A 12684-nucleotide genomic window follows, 5' to 3' on the forward strand; every position below is an offset into this window, starting at 1 on the left:
GCCGGAGACAGTTTTCTGTGAATATCTCGAGAACCGTAGGGCCTAGGAGGTCCACCTTTTTTTTGTATGTTGGTCTTAAGGGGGCATGTCAACCCATCCCATTACCACTTATTTCATGTATAGCGCCACCTAGTTAAAAATTAAAAAGCAAAAAATTAGGTGTTTTCATCACAATATCTCTGGCTGACATGGTCAAAACTGCACGAAATTGAAAGTGTAGGATCATTATGACACCCTCCGAATGCATGCCAAGTTTTGTGAACTTTCATTCATGGGGGGCCTTACAATAAAAATAATTTATGTGTACATTTAGTGACCGTACACCAACAAAGATTCCCGGGACATTGAAAGACCGGGGTACACGAAACTTGGTGGGCATGTAACCCCACATGGATAGCATAGAACCATCGTTTTTCGTTTTGATCTGTAGCCCCCCGGCTGGACTGGAGGAGGGTAGGGCAGACACAGTTTTCTGTGAATATCTTGAGAACCGATTTTTACATGTGAAATCTATGAACTAATCATGTTTTGGTACTTGTTGTCTAGCAGATACCAGTGAGAATTGAGTGTGGATAATGCAATTTAGTGAGACATTTAGAATCATATAGGCCTTTCAGCGTGATTTATTTTTGTGGAAAAAATGTGCTGGACTGGGCGGCGGTCATATTTTGTACCGCTCTGCGGTACATCTAGTTACATTGAAGGTATGGTTAGGCATGAGGTTCTGCTTTACATCTGTGCAGTCAGTGGTGTGAACTGTCCCAAATTGTGCATATCTATATCTAAGAATGTGTGTGTGTGTGTGTGTGTGTGTGTGTGTGTGTGTGTGTGTGTGTGTGTGCTAAGCTAAGCACTTGACCCTGCCAATGAGATTTTGGCGGTGGAGGGTGAAATTGCTCTATTATTACTGAGAACACTCAACACACATACAGAGAGAGCGAGAAAGTGAGTGTGTGAAAGAGAGAGAAAGAAGCCCGTACAAAGAAAAGTAGAATTGTGAAAACGTGTGTGTGTGTGTGTGTGTGTGTGTGTGTGTGTGTGTGTGTGTGTGTGTGTGTGTGTGTGTGTGTACTGGGCCACAATAAGGAGATTATCAGATGGTGTGCACACACAAACACATATTATGTTAAACACAGGCACACACACAGTCTCCAGAAAACTGTTCCAAATGCCCGCTGAAAAGAAGCACCAGTGTGCTGAGGCACAGAGAAGGAATGAAAGATTGGATGGATAAAAGAGAAAAAAAGGAAAAGAAAGGGAACTTTCCCCCTCAGCACAATCCTAAGAGCTGAACGCATCCATCCTCTCACCACTCCTTTTCTCTCCCTCCTTCCTCTGTTCTTCTTTTGTCTCTCTAATTAGTTTTCGCACAGGGAGGCAGCACGAGTCTCACACATACATGTACACACACACTCTCTCTCTCTCTCTTGCTCTCTCACACACACTGAATGTTCAGCTGGGCAAACTGAGCAGTAGAGCTGACAGGTGTTTACAGGAGGAGAGCACACACTGGTACCAGCCTGATAAAACAGCCAGCTGTACACCTAATCAGTCAGTCCTGCCTCCCCCTCCACACACACACACACACACACACACACACACACACACACACACACACACACACACAAATTGACCTCTCAAATATCTGTTACTCTACCTTTGATCAGATAAGCACAGTTTAATCAATGCAAATGAGCAGTCAGAGAATCATCGATCCTCATCCACATCTATCCTTTAAACACTCGGTACAGCTCTAAGGACGTCTCATTATTGTCTCTAGTACGTCTCATTATTGTCTCTTACTACAGCTCTTAGAACGTCTCTCACTCCATGAACATCGCAGGTCAGCAACCATGTACTGCAGTATGCATGCAAAGCATATCTGCAATAGTGACTTATTTTTAATAATAATATCAGTACATTATCTAGCTTAGTTTTAGAAATTAAATCTACAATTCAGAATACATACATGACTTGCCTTTTAGCTTATTCATAATTATATTCTGAAGGCCTACTTAATTAAATAATAGAGAATTCACTGATTAGTTTTTCTTTCCTTTCACATCTTTAAACTTCCAAAATGTTCTTGAGGAATTCAGTTCCTTTTGAATCACCCTAAAAATCGATTGCTCAGGATTTCTGTTCTTGATTTTGGATTTGCTACCATGTTATACTGATCTTAGTTGCTGTTTTGCTGTAATGTTTTTCTTGGATATATGCTTTAAAAACCCTGTGCAGTCCACAAAGGTTTGACCTTTAGTTCACATCTCAAACACAGATGTAGACACACACACTGACAGAGCCCAGAATTATTTATAGGGGCACACAATCCAAAACAGGAGGACTCTGATTTACAACAAGGGGCATAACTGTGTCATGTAACATTGGCATCAGTTATCATTAGGCCACGGAGTTAGTTGGCAGCCATAGTCATTTTTATGTGAGTTCACTTTGCTCTGAACGACAAAGAAAGCTGCACTCACTTCTGCTGTACTGTAGATGATGTTTTATTTATTTAATGCTTGACTCTTACAACTCACCATACCTACACCATCACTGAAATGGGACGGCAAGACGTAGGACTCGTGTTTTAAACCACATCCATGAATAAAAATAGAATCATAACCATGCCGTCTTATTTTAGGATCACCTCCCCACCCCAGAAACCCCCAACCCCAATCCCGAGTTGGCTGAATAATTCACAGGGAGCCATCTATGGAAAGACTTCATCTATAAACCAGCAGGAGCATAAACAAGGCAGGTTGGTTAGGCTCTCTCTGCTGACTATGCCTCAGCCATCAATGCTCTGCAAACTACACTAGACGATCTCTAACGGAGACTCAACCCGTGCTGCGACTATGATTCTGATATGCAATGGACTACATCCCCCAGCTGCAAGCTTTCCTTGCCTCCAAGCACACATGAATTTCTTCAACATAAGCCCCCAACAAACGCCTGAATACAGGCTAACATTCAACACATTAAATACCCATCTAAACACAACCTCTATAAACAGGAGTGAATACAAAAGCTAACTGCAAAAGCTTCAACAACACTGACTCAACGGAATATTAAATTATGCATTGTTTATTCAATAAACCATTTTATTCCATTGTGCCCAGAAATTCAAAGATAATTTTCATATGGTCTGTGGCTATTATTTTGATGGACTAATTTACTGTTTGACATGTTTACAAAAAAATGGTTTGTGTTATCTGTGTAAAAGTTCAATGTAGCAGCCTATAGCATAGGAATGGGTTGGCTTCCCCAATTGTGTTTTCTAGGAAGGTACTAATTAGAGTCTTTGTGGTCTTTGAAGAGTGTGTGTATGCTGAAACAGTAAGTATACCTCAAACTCTACCACTGTACTACTACTCACTTAACCACCCATAATTTCCAAAATGCATCCAGACATGGCAAATGAAGGCTTCCTTGTTGGAGGTGTGTGTGTGTGTGTGTGTGTGTGTGTGTGTGTGTGTTTATGTGTGTTGATATTCCTAAGGAAACATAGCCATGCCCAAGTATAAGCCTAGACACCACTGCACTATGCTGTGCTGTGCTTTGGGGTTGAATATCAGAGAATGAGAACGCTACTACAGTTTCACAAGGCAGTGCCATGACCTGCTGTACGCAGAGCCTTACCCCCTGCTGCTTCAGACATGGTGGGAATCACATATACATGACCCCGACATAACACCCCCCCACCCCACCCCCCCACACACACACACTTTTCCCACACTCTGTACTCTGCTCCTGGGGTGTCTGATGTTCTGCCTGTTGCCGGCAGACATGTGGGGGTTCATGTTTCCTTGGGGCCAAAGGAAAAACACACTCTTCTCTTACACCACTGCTGAGAACAGAGCTGCTCTGGCCAGCCAGGTACATGTGTCAGCATGTCTACGGAGCCCCATGGACTGACTGTCTGATACATATGATATATTTTCATTGGAGTTGTGATACTGCGTGGGCCACAGTCACAAGTACAAGATTGTCTCTGCAGGAGGGGGGAGGTCCACTGGCTGAAGCGTGTAGAGAGGAATGTATGTATTGTGCTCTACAGTCCACACTAGTCCAAATCAGTTTTAATACAGATTTTCAGAACAAATCCGATCCGCATCCACAAACATCGTATCAGGTTTGCAGTAGATACGATGTGCGTCCACATAACTTCATTGATACGCAAATCTCTCAGCCGTTTACTGTCAAGTCCCGCATCCCTATTTTACTGTTGCTAGGTCAGATAAACAATGGCCATGCAATGTTAAAAACCTGCATTTATACTTGTAGTTCTGATTCCTCATGTGATGGACAATATAAAACATGAGGTAGCCTACTCCTTTACTGGAGCTGCATGTCACTCACAGCAAGTCTGACTGCATCTGTGTGACAGCATGTGACTGTGTATGTGAGCATGCATGCCTCAGAGTGTGTGTGTGTGTGTGTGTGTGTGTGTGTGTGTGTGTGTGTGTGTGTGTGTGTGTGTGTGTGTGTGTGTGTGTGTGTGTGTTTGTGTGTGGAAAGTCCATAGGCTTTGAAAGTCACCTGCCCACACAGTGTTCCCCAGAACCCTTTATAGCAGTGGTGTAGTCTAGTTAGCTGTAGTGGATATACTGTAATGTAGTAGTTAGCTGTAGTGGGTATACTGTGATCAACCCCAAATGTTAATATGTATCCTTGCCAATTTTAAGTGGGTATACTGAGATGGTGATGCTTTTTAAGTGTGTATACTGCGTAGTCCTGCATATCATGTAGACTACACCACTGCCTTAGTGTGAAATAACATAGGCTACAGGGCCACTAGGAAAATATCTAAGCTTATAGGTATCATGCAGTAAGTTCTGCTATTACAGGGCTTTCCGCAAGGACATTTTCTGTGCTTGAAGTTGGGTTCATCAGACATTTTTAAAGATCTAATATTATATAGGCTAAACGCCTACTGTCAAATCTCGTCCCACGCCTGAATTCAGGCACAGTGTTTTTAACAGTTAGCCTTGATATCTAATGTGTTTTGATTTAATTGTCAGATCAATGCTGTTGGGCAAAAACACTGGAACAGGAACAGGAAAAATATAGCCTGACAAGCTAGACCCACATTAAAATGTAGGGTCTGGGCACTCACCGTTCACAGTGCTCAGTCCGAGGGGCGGGATAATCGGTTGTCTTTCAAATTCCTTTTGCACGCAATAGGACAGCGCTGAGTCCCATGCGTTTTCCCACCAGCGGAGCTAGTTGGCTAGTTTAAACTTTTGCCAACTTAAAGCAAGCTTAACTCGTGTTACACTGTTAGCCAAAAGCAACATCCATCTTCTTTGTTTTCAAGTAGCAGGGAATTCAAGCCAAACCGTTGCAACTCTGCCATCAATCATTATGTTAAGCCCGCCTAACGACTCTATACACGATTTGATTGGCCTGATAGAAGTTTAATTTTTCGAGCTCACAAGCCAACGGAGAGTTGCTAGACTAGCCCTGGAAGCAAATGTAATTTGCTGCCGCTAGGGTGCATCTAGATTTCTAGGCTAGGAAAAATACTGTTTTTGCTCAGTATGAACCGAAATGAAAATCATTCTGTTTTCAGTCCCTCGTGTGTGCGCACATGCACCAATAGTATCTGTGTGTGTGTGCGCACCAATAGTAACTCTGTGTGTGAGAGAGTGTCTGATAGTTTGAGTGTAGGAGCTGACTGTTGACCTGAGGGATGTCATGTGAATGACCTTGTGGCTTGCAGAAAATGTGTCAATAACCCTGATTGCTCCGCTCACTTACTCTCTCTCTCATACACACACATACACACTGTGCGCACACCATCTGATAATCTCCTCATTGTGGCCCAGAATACACACACACAAGCAAGTCTCACAATTCTCACAATTCTCTCTCTCTCTCTCTCTCTGGACTGATTTGGACTGAATAACAGTGAAATTAAGGTGGCACTTGAAACTGGACTTCTCCAGTTCTGTTTTTCTCTTCAACTACCTACTCTCAGTCTGCCTGTCCTCTCTCTTACTTTCTGATGAAAGGCATTCCATTCATTAGACCTGCATAAAGACAGGCGTTATCCCTGCTAAGCCAGTCAGTCTGATTAGTGGAACTGTGTCACACCTTAAGATATGAGAGCTGACCTGCTGTCCATTCAGCTAAGAGGAGAGGCAGAACATGGTCCACTGTGCATGCGTGAGTGTGCGCGTGTGTGTGTGTGTGTGTGTGTGTGTGTGTGTGTGTGTGTGTGCCAGTGTGTGTGAGAGTGAGTGTGTGTAGGTCAAACTGAGCATGCAACATTGTGTCTGTCACTAAGTGTGCATGTCAAAGAGAGAAAGAATAAGTGTGAGTGTGTGCAAGGATATTGTTTCATTTCAGACAAGGATCGAATTACTTTCTCTGACTGACCAGGGAGAGCAGTTAACCTGAACAAAATCCCCCCTTGATCTGTTGGACTAACCCATATTAATAGAAGTCATTTTGCAAAATCGACAGGGCTTCACACACACACACACACACACACACACACACACACACACACACACACAGGGAGAATACTGACATGAAAGACAACTCATCTGTGTGAGCCAGTTTGTTGGTGGCCGCTCATTAGAGGAAACAAAACACTACACTCTCCTTTCTGTTAATCAGGCTAGAGGGAGAAAAACAGAGTGAAGGAGACAGTGACTCTCAGAGACTCGTGACCAAGGGAGACCCAGAACACCTTCTATTTGGGAAGCTTGAGTCCCGTCCCAACTATTGAAAGGTTACAGGCTTTTCACACATACTTCTCACACACTTACAATAACACACGCCCCTCCAAAACACATTACACTTTCACACAGTCTCTCTCTCTCTCTCTCTCTCTCTCTCTCTCTCTCTCTCTCTCTCTCTCTCTCTCTCTCTCTCTCTCTCTCTCTCTCTCTCTCTCTCTCTCTCTCTCTCTCTCTCTCTCTCTCATCAATCAATCACTCACTCACTGCTGAGAGAGAGAGAGAGAGAGAGAGAAAGGGAAGAAAGTTGGAGGGAGGGAGACAAACCTCAAAGTGATGGTCTATTTCTTAGCAGAGCTCCTCTCTGTTTGGCTGAAGCTCACTTCCCAGGAGGTCAATTAGCAGCTGAGAGGAGATGGCCTGAGCCCACAGCCAAATTAATTTCCATATTGAAATTAAGGATGTGGAACAGAGCACAATGTCCGGACGGACACATTCCCTTCTCTCACGGAGACAGCCTCCTTTTCTCATGCAACCACTCAAAGGCTCCCTGCCTGGGAGGGCCTGAGACAAAAATACCCTGGACCAAAAATGACAAAGTTCTAGCGGTTTCTCTGCTCTCGTTCTTTCTCTTCTGTCCGACACCCTTTATTCTCAACAATTAGTCAGACACACACATAAGAACCCATTTGTATTCTGGCTCTGTTCTCGTCTCTCATGTTTCCGCCACCATAACTTGGCTGATACGTCAAGACCACATCGTCCCCATGAGGTGCAGAAACACCGCACTTTTCCAAGTCTGCACTATTCCCTGGAAGGGGAACGGTATGGGGCCGATGTACTAACACCAAAGCATCTGTGGACGTGGTCCCGAGATTATGAATGCGGCAGCAAGAGAGGGGGAACAGCAGCAGGGTGTAGCTCAAGAGCTGCATAGAAATCGGGCAATGGCAACAGACAGCTCCAGCAGCGTTTCCAGAGCCTTCCCACAGTATTCCCACAACATTCCCACAACGCTCCTTGGGCCCTGCCCGCCCCACGGCACTGACCTGTGGTTTTAGGAACAAAAACACAGGAATGCCAGTTATGCAGGGCCGCGGCAGAACAGAGGCAGGGCCAGGATCACCGAGGAGTGAGTGCAGACACCTGTTGCTGCAGCAGAACACACACACACACTTCCATGATGGATTTTCTATGTCAAAAATACACATGAGCAGATATATCTAGATATCAAACCCCACCCAGACCACCCACAATTATCGATATATGTGGACAATTACAATAACAACCAACAAAATATGATCAAAGTGTTATAATGTGCAGTCATGACATGCTATATATGTACAATAACACACACACACACACACACACACACACACACACACACACACACACACACACACACACAATCCACTCACTGCATGGAACAGCAGCCGTGTGGAGAATGTCTGGCCCCCTGAGGTACTCAGGCTATTAATACACTCATGCTGGGGGAGCAAGAGCTCTAAGCTCTCAACCATTATTTAGGAGAGGGCAAAACTGAGTCTGTGTGTGTGCGTGCGTGCGTGCATGCGTGTGTGTATGTGTGTGTGTGTGTGTGTTGGGGCAACAAGCATGTCATTTTCTTTATCCGTATGTGTGTGTGTGTACGTTTGTTTACATCAACAATTATCCAGGAGTACCTTGCATATGCAAGTGTCTAAATGTCCTTGAATGCTGACAACAGGACAACATAGTACCATTATAGCCAGAGAATCTGCATCTGCGGAGGATGCATAAGAAAGAATGGCTCTATGTGTATGCACTGTATATATGTTACTGTGTGTGGGGACAGAAGGGGGTGGACAAGGACCCTTAAGCCAGCTTGACCCTTTGTCAGGGTCACAGCCGTGTCACTTCTCTCGAGAGCATTAACAGCCCCTTACTAATCTCCTCTGGAATCTTTTTGAGACCAGAGGATTCCACATGCAACACCGCAGACCCGTCAGGGGAAAGCTAGATTAAGAGAAGAGGAAAGAAAGAGCATCGCAAAATGTGTGGGAACGAGGGAAAAAAAGAGAAGAACAGGTAGAGGAGGAAGAGGTTGAGGGCACGGTGGCTGAGTCCTGTGGTATAGCCAAGGATGAGGTGCCTGGCGTTTCCTCACAGATGATCCTACAAAGTACACAAACCCAACTGACAGCTAAGCAGTCTACTGACACTTCGGAAAAAGATATAAAAAGAGGTGGGACGGGGGACTAGAAAAAAGGATGTATGCAGGATGAGTGATGTATTTAGCGTGACAGTGATGTACTTAGCATGACAGAAATTAACCTTGCAGCTCTCGCGGCTGTCTAATAAGGTATCAGGACATAGATCCTATAAGGACCACTATACTGCAACTTTAGACACATTGCTGCGATTCTCATGAGTTTTTCCTTATTACAAACCAGTATTCTAGACCTGGGTTTGCATAGTTTTATTGCATAGTTCTCTATCCTTTATCTTACCTATTTATTCTCTATTTATTCTACAGCTCTTATATGACATGTCTCTGTGATGTTTGTGACATGTCACCTGTTGAATATAATATATGTCTTGTGAGACGTGCAATGTTGACCACATGAATTTCCCCTAGGGGATAATAAACTTTACCTTGACCTTGACCTTTTATGGACTTGGGCATACAAGATCAGGGCACACAGATACTAGGGACTACTATACTGCAAGTTTAGACACATTGCTGCGATTCTCATAAGTGAGAGGTTCTTTTACTTATTACAAACCAAATACAGTATTTTAGATCTGGGTTTGAACTTGTATGGACTTTGGCAGCTTCGAAGCTGAACAGGTTTTGAGGTTTCACCTCTGCTGACAATGTTATTCCCATCTATTTCAGGCAAACTCATTCATAAAGTACTCAAGTTACTTATTTAATAAATTATCTGTCTAGGGGTGTCAAACTCATATTAGGTAGTGGGTTGGATTTGTTGGAATGAGACCTTGTGGGGGCTGTCTCTGGTCTAGTAATCTCTGTAACAAACACACAATGCGTCTGACTGAGAAGGATCCAAGAACACCTGCACCGTTTCTGTATGAAGCAAATAAGAGTCTTGGAGACAAGTTAACCTTCAGCTTTTTTTACACCACTAGTGCATCACTTTGTGACCCCAAAGAGTCTGTTTGTTGGAGGGCTAGTAGATGCAGAAGGCTGGGCTATCGAACAAGGATGACCACATCAGAGCCACAAGGGACAGACCTAAGCAGGGAATCATCAGAGAGCAGACACCCCCCTCCCATCCAGCTCCTCTGTCTCTCAAGTCAAGGCCAAGGTCGCACTGACTGAGCTGTTGGTTGAAATGCTCCATTATTGATTTTGTGTCCCCTGATTTCGCCCAGAATAATGTCTCCTGATTCCATGCATCTGCAGCTTTGTCTCTTTTCAGGTAGGCTAGTAGTCTGTTACCACTTGGACTGAGGAACCACAGCTTATTATAAACTATTCTCTAGGCATGCTTTGAAACGAAATTAATGCAAATGATTCATTATCTCGTCACTACGTTTGTAAAGTTGTTGTAGGCCGTGTAGGCCAAAGTTTCTTACTATCGACTGCTTGCCTGTTAACTCACCTTGTTTATAAATAGCGAGTGGTTTACGCAACCTCGAAAGAATGTTTGACTCATGAAATACAGTGTGCCGTAAATTCATGCAGGGCAATTTTCCAAGAGGATACATGTCGGTTTACTAAGCAACTTTGTATGTTAGCAAAGTCGCCACTAGCTTCTACTATTGGCGCTGATGTTGGCTGAAGAATCCGGTTGCTTGCTTGAGACGGCGGCGGCGATGTCCGTGTCAAGCTCAGTGTAAACAATGCAGCGGAAGAAAAGTTGAGACAATGTAGCAATTACTCCACATAAAACAAATCTGTCTTATCATTCTTTTGAATATCTATTCTACCTTCTGTTAAACAAAGGAATACGTGGTTGCATATCACAAACAACGTATCTTCCAGAAAGTGTGCATACGCAGTAAGATCTCTGAGTGATCTCATTCAGGACATAGGCGAATTGTCATAGTTTCCAAAGCTTGGAATCCAAGCAACAACATAACCTAAACGTCTCCGTCCTGTTGCACGATCTAAATTACAATGCAACAGGACGGAGTGTATCAGTCTCAACAAGTTGCAAGTTTACCCCAACAGCTTAAGCAACAGAGACATGGTTCAGTCCACATGAGTTCCCCAATAGTGTCTCCTCCTTTACTTACTAGCACTGCTTGTTGTGGGTTCCTCCTGTCACCGAGCTTCTTTCTTCACACTTCGTTTTAAACTTTTACAGTGCTCAAGCCTTTAGCGCGCACAAACGCCACAGACAGTTAAAACTTTGAGTGATGTTTCTCAAGTCGGTCTGTGAAATACCGGGTTGTTATTTATCCGTATCTTCGCGACGCGATTCTTCTCCAAGCGAGACGCCCAGTCCCCGACACTCGTTCAATGGAGCAGCCTGGCGGAAGCAACTCGCTCCTTGATTGGCCCGTTTCCCAGCAAAAGGGTGGCGCTCATGCTGAATACGTAGACCTTAGTGGTAGTCTCAAATTATCAATCATGTTATTTCACGGCTCGCAATGTAATACATCAATAATTGAAGTCTTTACTATCAGTAAAGTTTGGTGTGACAGTAACCTGAAATTATGTCACACATTCCACCTACTGAGCGTATTACAATGTTGTCTGCTTTCAACTCTGTACCCTAATTCGATAATGACTATAGCCTAAAAAGGCTTGTCAAATTGTCCAGGTTTTTGTTTGTTTGTTTGAAGTTTTGTCCTGTTTCCTGTTACTTTTAATTATTAGTGGCAAATCCACTTGCTCAGCCACGCATCAAACTGTTACACAACCTCCTGATCTTTGCATGCAGGGCCGCCCTGCAGTGCATGCATGCCTGTCAGATGCCCCGAGGAACTAAACAGCACGGTCCGGTTTAACAAGGTTGAACGTGAATCGTGATGTTGATCGTCCACTGGCACAACTGGAAATGTTTTTTATAACTTTTCATCCGAAAAAGAGACTATATTTAAACAATGCTCTTTCCTTAAGTAACTGGTGCAGTTGAAAAATGTATTCTTAAATTACCTCAGGATTTAGCAAAAGTATAAAACAATAGCGGCCTACTGTTAGAACACAGGCCTTATCCCATTATGTGAAAACTGATCACAGACCACATCACTTTTATGACAAGCAATCCTATAGCAGCAACTTTTAATTGAGGTCCATGAACAAATGAGTACATCTCTCCAGTTAGCTGCCAGCTCTTACAGTTATTTATTCCGGGTCTGTTCAGGTTTGTCATTCTCTCTCTCTCTCTCTCTCTCTCTCTCTCTCTCTCTCTCTCTCACACACACACACACACTTTCTCTCTAAATACATTCTGGTTAATTGGAAGGGGAGTGTATCCTCTCCATAGAGAGCCGAGGGTCCCTTTGTTAATTTAGAGTGACTAACTTTTGGCGGCCACCAATATGAATAATGTGAACGAGCCTTGTTTCTTGGTTATCTTTAATACCACTGAACAGTGGCACCATCTTGTGGTAATCATAATTATGTCAAGTTCCAGTTAGTTCTCTGTCCAATGCATGTTTGAGCTGTGCTGCCTGATCCCTACATATAAGATGTTGGTTTGCAATAGCCCTGTTAATGATTAAAAGAAAGGTACGCCAGAACAAATGTGACTCCTGAGGATGGGGGCGGGGATTTGTAGTCAGTCATGGTTTTTAGCCCCTGCCATACACCTTTGAGGTCTCCTAGCTGGAATTTGGACTCCTCTCCATATTCCCTCTTGACATCCTTCACTGCTTTTCTGACATTATATGCTGCTGCTTTGTAGTCATCCATATAGCCAGTCTCAGTCCTTATTTATATTGGCTGAGTAACAAAAACATGAACACCTTACAAGGGATAATAGAGTAATAATAACAACAATAATGACAATAGATAGATAGCTAGATTACTTTATTCATC

At 43.5% G+C, this 12684-nt stretch overlaps 1 protein-coding gene across 4 annotated transcripts in view; it reads right to left on the reverse strand.

The window, feature by feature from the left end:
• mpp7a (membrane palmitoylated protein 7a) overlaps window positions 1-11169 on the reverse strand; it is a 126519-nt gene extending 115350 nt beyond the window's left edge. For all 4 annotated transcript variants that reach the window (XM_042067356.1, XM_042067355.1, XM_042067354.1 and 1 more), the window contains exon 1: window positions 10935-11169. The gene's annotated coding sequence lies outside the window, so the exon portion shown is untranslated. The remainder of the gene's footprint in view (window positions 1-10934) is intronic.
• Window positions 11170-12684: the final 1515 nt, after the last annotated feature.

Source organism: Alosa sapidissima, chromosome 17 (assembly GCF_018492685.1).
Source record: "Alosa sapidissima isolate fAloSap1 chromosome 17, fAloSap1.pri, whole genome shotgun sequence".
Taxonomy (NCBI): domain Eukaryota; kingdom Metazoa; phylum Chordata; class Actinopteri; order Clupeiformes; family Clupeidae; genus Alosa; species Alosa sapidissima.